General features: G+C 55.7%; 1 protein-coding gene across 1 annotated transcript in view; it reads left to right on the top strand.

Annotated features, from left to right (window-relative positions):
• The window catches only part of LOC108529069 (uncharacterized), a 2,365-nt gene extending 1,518 nt beyond the window's left edge, over positions 1–847 (top strand). Inside the window, exon 4 of the mRNA XM_017871146.1 lies at positions 404–847. The gene's annotated coding sequence lies outside the window, so the exon portion shown is untranslated. The remainder of the gene's footprint in view (positions 1–403) is intronic.
• Positions 848–5,636: the final 4,789 nt, after the last annotated feature.

Genomic DNA, 5,636 nt, shown 5'->3' on the forward strand with positions numbered 1-5,636 from the left:
GGGTCTGAACGTGACCAGACCTGGAGTGGCGGGTGCAGCCTGCCAGCAATTGAGACTCGGTGTGCGTGTTGGGGGTGGGGGTGGGGTGGATGGTGGGATGGGGGCCGGGCTGACTCCCCCCCGCTCCTGTCTGCTTCTCAATCCAGGGGTCTGCTCCGGGGCTCCCCTGGGACCGCCACATCTGGTTACCGCTAGCGGGGTCAGTCCCCCCCTTTGCCTGGGGCCACCAGTTCTGGAGTTCAATTAAAAGAAATCAGGCTTAACCCTTTCCTCCCCGCGGCAGGCTGCCTGCCCTCTCACTCCTCCCTTCAGCGTTTCCACATGCTTTCCAGAGAGGAAAGAGGTTAACGGGAAAGGAAGAATGAATTACATCCTTTCAAACCCCAAATTGTTTCCTTTTCAGCCCAGGCTCTACCGACCTTCAAACTACAGCAGAGCTTTCAGGAGAATGCGGAGACTGCTTCCCACCCGGACCTCACCAGCAACCCGCACACCCCAGCCACAGTGCTCCTCTTTCAGGCAGAAAGGACTCCAACTCCACCACCAGGAGGCCCCCTTCCTGGTGCTGGGCAGTTGCAGAGGCTGTTCATGGCATTCCACAGGTGGCGACTGCCCCCCACCCTCCTCCTAGCACTTTAGAGGGTACCTCTGTGACAGACACTATGGCTAGGTTTCTCTTTCCAACTTCTGTTGGTCTGACAAGCGACAGATCATCTTCACTACATTAGTCAGTAGTCACCCGAACATCCTTATACTGTCCCCTAATTCCTTTCAGCATCAGCTGCCTCCCCCATTGGAAGTGTTCAATATGGAACTAGATTAAAAGGAAGACTTGCCCCTTAGTTTTAACTGTGGAACTCGATAGCACTTTCTGTTTCTCCAAAGCTATGGCAATTTCATAGTTTTGGAGATGGGCGGGGGGTAGTGAACAGGCTGGCATAGACACCACTAGATGTATAAACACAGGCACGACTTCCCCTTTGTGACTCACAGACTGGCACTGGTGCCACTGTTGTTGGCAATTTTCAGCCCCCTAGAGAAACTCCTGTCCATTCACAGAGGTCTCCACCCAGAAAGAAGACCCCACCTAACTGACTAGATCTCTGCAGGAATCTCAGATTTCCTCCATCCAGTGTTGGCATGCTGGTGGGTCAGTTTGCCCCACTCTTATGTAACTCGGGGTTTGATGCTCAACTCCACTGCTGCTGCTGCTTTTTTAAATCCCGAAAGGGGGTGGGGGAAGCGCCCTAACCAAGCACAATAGTAAACAAGTCTACCCTGTTTAATGTGGTTACTACCAGACATCTGGAAAGATGGTTTGATCCTGGCAGCTCACATTGTTTTCACGAGCAGCCGAAGGGAATATTTTGAATGTTTGCATTGAGACAAATTGATAGAGAGCCTGCGGTGAGGGCCGCTGCAAATGAAAACTGTCTTGCGTTAGCCGGGCAGACCTTCCCTTCCCTCTCTTCTCCCTCCTCTCCTCTCTCCTTCCTCTTTCCTTAGTCTCTGGGCCTAGCTTGGGGAAGGTTGCCCCTGCCCACACACTTGTGCACACCCTCTTTCCTGGCTCACCATGGCTCCAATGGCCTCACCCTTTCCCAGACTGGGCAGAGCTGCTGAACAGGAGCTGGTATGAGTGCCATCCGCGACAGCTCACATTCCACCAGCTCAGGGCTGGCTTTCAAGTCAGAGGCAGCTCACAGCCAAGGAAGCTCTTCCCAGTATTTAAAACAAAAGCTACCAACTGGAGAAAAAAATATCTCAACAAAACAGCCCACCACATATTTCCAAGTCTGGGGTCACTTACAGAAAGCGTGCACATGGGCGTGAACACTCAGGAAATATTTGGATTTGGAGCATTTTCATTTGGAAGGCTGGTGAGACGACTTGCCTCGCACCATTCGCACTTGACAGTATTTTCAAAGATGCGGAAGTCCTGCTTCCCCAGGGAGGGGAGCGGCGAGTCGAAACGTGTCTTGGCTCGCTCAATGTCAGCCCTTTTGACCCGGTCAAGACTTTCCAGACACGGGCTTCCCGGGCTTCTTCGGCCCCAGCCTGGGTTTGGGGTGGGCAGACCTGACGATCCTGGTCCCTGGGGTATCAGACCCAGGGGTGGCTCCGTCACTTGAAACTCCGCAGGATGCCAGGCCTGGCAGAATGTCTCGGGCGGCTCCTCTCCCTCCGTCCTTAGTCCTCCCCTCCCACCCCCCTCTGGTCCAGCGAGGCCGCAGCGGGTATCCGAGCTGGCAAAGGGGGAGGAGGAGAGGGCGGGAGAAAACGGGAGGGGTGGGCGGGCAAGCGCCAAAACTCCAGACTGCACAACTGCAGCTTCAAGTGTCTGGCCTCTCGCTCGAGGCCATAATTAATTTGAGATTTATTTTTATTGGAGAACTCGAGTCTCGTCTGACCTTAGCCAAACAAGGCAGCTCAAGCCGCCCCTGGATGCGCTTGAATGCCGGAGAATATTTCTGCAGGAAGGCTCTGCAGGCGCGCCTGCTTTGAATTTGTTTCTCAGACTTCATCTACTCACAGAGGGAAGGAAGATTTAGAGCCTCTGCTCGCCCGGCCCTCTCTCCACGCTGGTTCTTGCCTTAGCGCTGAGCTGGTTCAAAACGCTACGTGGGAGGCCCAGGCGACGGGAGGGCCGGGGGAGGGCCGGGGGCGGGCAGGCTGGGTAGGAGGAGGGTCTCCGAACCCCCAGACCACGCGGCGTCGCTGAGGAAACCCCGGAGGAGTCCAATACTGATCAGAGAGAGCAGGCTGACAAGAGGTGGAGACCAGCCAGGTGTCCAGACCCTCGCCCAGTGGCGGCTCCAAGATGGGGCTGTTGGGATGGGGCCAAGATGGGTTCAGTTTATCCAGTCTCCATCAGCCCCCTCCTGCCAGCCTCCCCAAACAGCATTCATTCTAAGAACAGATCCGTGTCATTGAAACTCAGCTTCGCCGGCAGGACCACCTCAGGGGTGCGTCGCTGTGAACATTCTGGGGCTAGCAACCACCTTTCGTCCGGGGACAGGCGGAAGACGGCATCTTCCCCAGAATGCAGCCTGGGCCCAATCCTCAGGCTGGTAGGCGTAGGAGTTAGAGCAAGGAACCTGGGGGGTACACAAAGAGAAAAAAGGAGGAGGACCCTGCCCGTCCCGCGGGGGTGTCGAGCTGAGGACGGGCAAGAAGCTTTCAAAGATGTCCTCTGCGCACTAGGAGAAAGTGCTTTGCACTCTGCTGGCATCGTGCAGGTGCGGGTCAGGGTTACTCCACTGGGTCTGCTGGTCCCTCCACACCCCCATTCTTAAACAAAATGTTAGGAGTGGAAGTTCCAGTTTGAGGACCAGTGCACCTAGGTTTGAATTTTAGCTCTACACTTACCAGCTCTGACGACTTGAACACTTCCTTAACCTCCCTGTGCCTCCCTGTCCTCATCTGTACAATGGGGTTATAACAGGACTTATCTCAAAGGGCTGTTGTAAAGACGAAATAAGCCTTTAGAACTTGCCTGGCAGCCAGCACAACTTTGCCATTACTATATGTATCTTGGCTCTGCCCCTCACATCACATTCACCAAACAATGCCTCAGTTTCTGGCCTGCAGAACGGACTACCTCCTAAGATTGTTGTTAATATTAAATGACCTAATACAGACACAACGCTTAGAGCAGCGGCTCGCAAAGGTAAGAGCTGAGAGGTAGCCATTAATGTCGCCGTGGTTATCCACCAACTACTGCGTGTCAGTGTCTCCAAGAGTCACCTTCCTCCCTCTCTCCCTTTCCTTTGTTCTTCCCTGCCCCTTTCTTACCTAAAGCGCTCTTATGTGGGCAATTACCTCCTTTACCTCTTTGTGGGACCCCTCAGAGCCCAGACCACTGTCCAGATCGTGACCCCGGTGGAGCGGGCACCCTTGGCCCTTCGGGGCCGGCTGGGCTCCTCCCTCATGGGGCCCGGGCCCCTGGGCCCGCGGTGTTTGTCAACAACTCCTGAGCCGGGTGCCAGCCAGGCAACGGCAGGGACTTGGCAGCCTGCGACTGTTTGTGCCCCTCTGGCAAAAGTTCGGTGGAGGGAGCCGGCGGAACAGACCTAAGATTGTCCCTGCCACGCAGACCTTTCGCCGCCATCAATGCACCCCTTTGTGCAACAATACAAACTTTGTGGCTGCTGAAAAATCCATTTTTCCCCTTGAAAAGAGCTCCTGCGGCGAGCAGCTTCTCTGATGGCCCACAGCTCCCAGACTGCCGTCTCCTCGTGCCCCAGGCGTGTCCGCTGCGCTCTCCTGGACCGATTTGCTTTGTCCCTGACCCGTGGCCTGGGTGGGGCTCCGGGGTTCCCACGTGCCCCTCTAGGGTTCCTCATCCCTGAGGTCCCTGAGGGTGTGTGTGGACTCGAGGGTTCCTACGAGTGGGAGAGAGACTGCCCCTCCCCGCCCCGGGGCCATTTACAGTCCTCAGTGCAGAGCTAGAAGTGAGAGCTCCTCTTGCCGGGCTCCGGTACCCCGAGTGGTGGGAGTTCTCAGGAAAACTGGGGACAGCAAATCCGTGAGCGCCTTAGTCTAACCTTAAAGGATGCTCTGTAATCCTCTGGGAGCCATTTGCTATCCATCCATTCACTGGTTATTGCTATATGAATCACACTCATTTCATTCATTCATTCATTCATTCACTCACCACTCACTCAGGCATTATCAGTGAAACACTCCTTTTTGGGCCAAGCCTCTAGGATTAGGCCTTCCTTTCCTGAAGTGACCGAGTGACTCCTTCAGACCTCAGGTGTGTGAGTGGAAAGATGCGTCCGTGTGACAAGTTTTCCTTTAGAGAGATCTGAGGAGGGTTGGACTCCTAATTGGGAATCCTTGGACAAGACACGAGAGTCCGCACCCCATCGCACAGGCCCAGGCACTGTCATGGCATTCGCCTGACATTCGAGGGAGCTCAGCTGGGCCTCACGGACAAGTCTGGGGAGCACTTGGAGGCGGGGCTTCAGGATGGAGAGGGCTGGGCAGAGATCCGGGAAAAGTACGCGGGTATTCGTAGCACCGCGGAGATCCTTCCTCCTCCGCTCTAGGACTGGCTCAGATGGTCCTGAGCTTTGGGTCCCTCCTCGGAGGGCGTCAGGTCGCGGCTGCGCGGCGTGAGGGGACCTAGTCGCCGCCTCTCCCATGGGCAGGGCCTCCCGGCGCGCACTCCCCGCCCCACCCAGCCAGCGGATTTTCATTAAACTTGTAACCTAGGTGTCCCAGCCTCGATTTTTTACATTCTTGGAAACTATTGTGGAAAAGAAAAAACAAAAACAAAGAAAACAGAAAACCCTTCGATGTGCTGTCAAATATTGCAATCTGCGCTTCCGAGGGGCGGGCGGGGCCAAAGAACGTGGGCTTGAGGGCTGAGCGCGTGTCAAACCTGTAGGAGAAGCTCGTGGCGCCCTCATATCCGCACACAACCCCGCATACACACGCCCACATGCAGACAGACGCACGCATGCACACATGTGCAGACGCGCTCACACACAAGCGCGCGCTCGCGCTTAATGCAGGGAACCTGCTGTGTGCCAGCCGCTCAGAGCACACCACCCATTGGGATCTGACGCTGCGAGCTGCTAGGTCTTCCTGCACAGACTTCACCAGGCTTTCCTGCTCCCAGTTTCCCA

Source organism: Rhinopithecus bieti, unplaced genomic scaffold (genome assembly GCF_001698545.2).
Source record: "Rhinopithecus bieti isolate Rb0 unplaced genomic scaffold, ASM169854v2 scaffold_5750, whole genome shotgun sequence".
In the NCBI taxonomy this organism is placed as follows: Eukaryota; Metazoa; Chordata; class Mammalia; order Primates; family Cercopithecidae; genus Rhinopithecus; species Rhinopithecus bieti.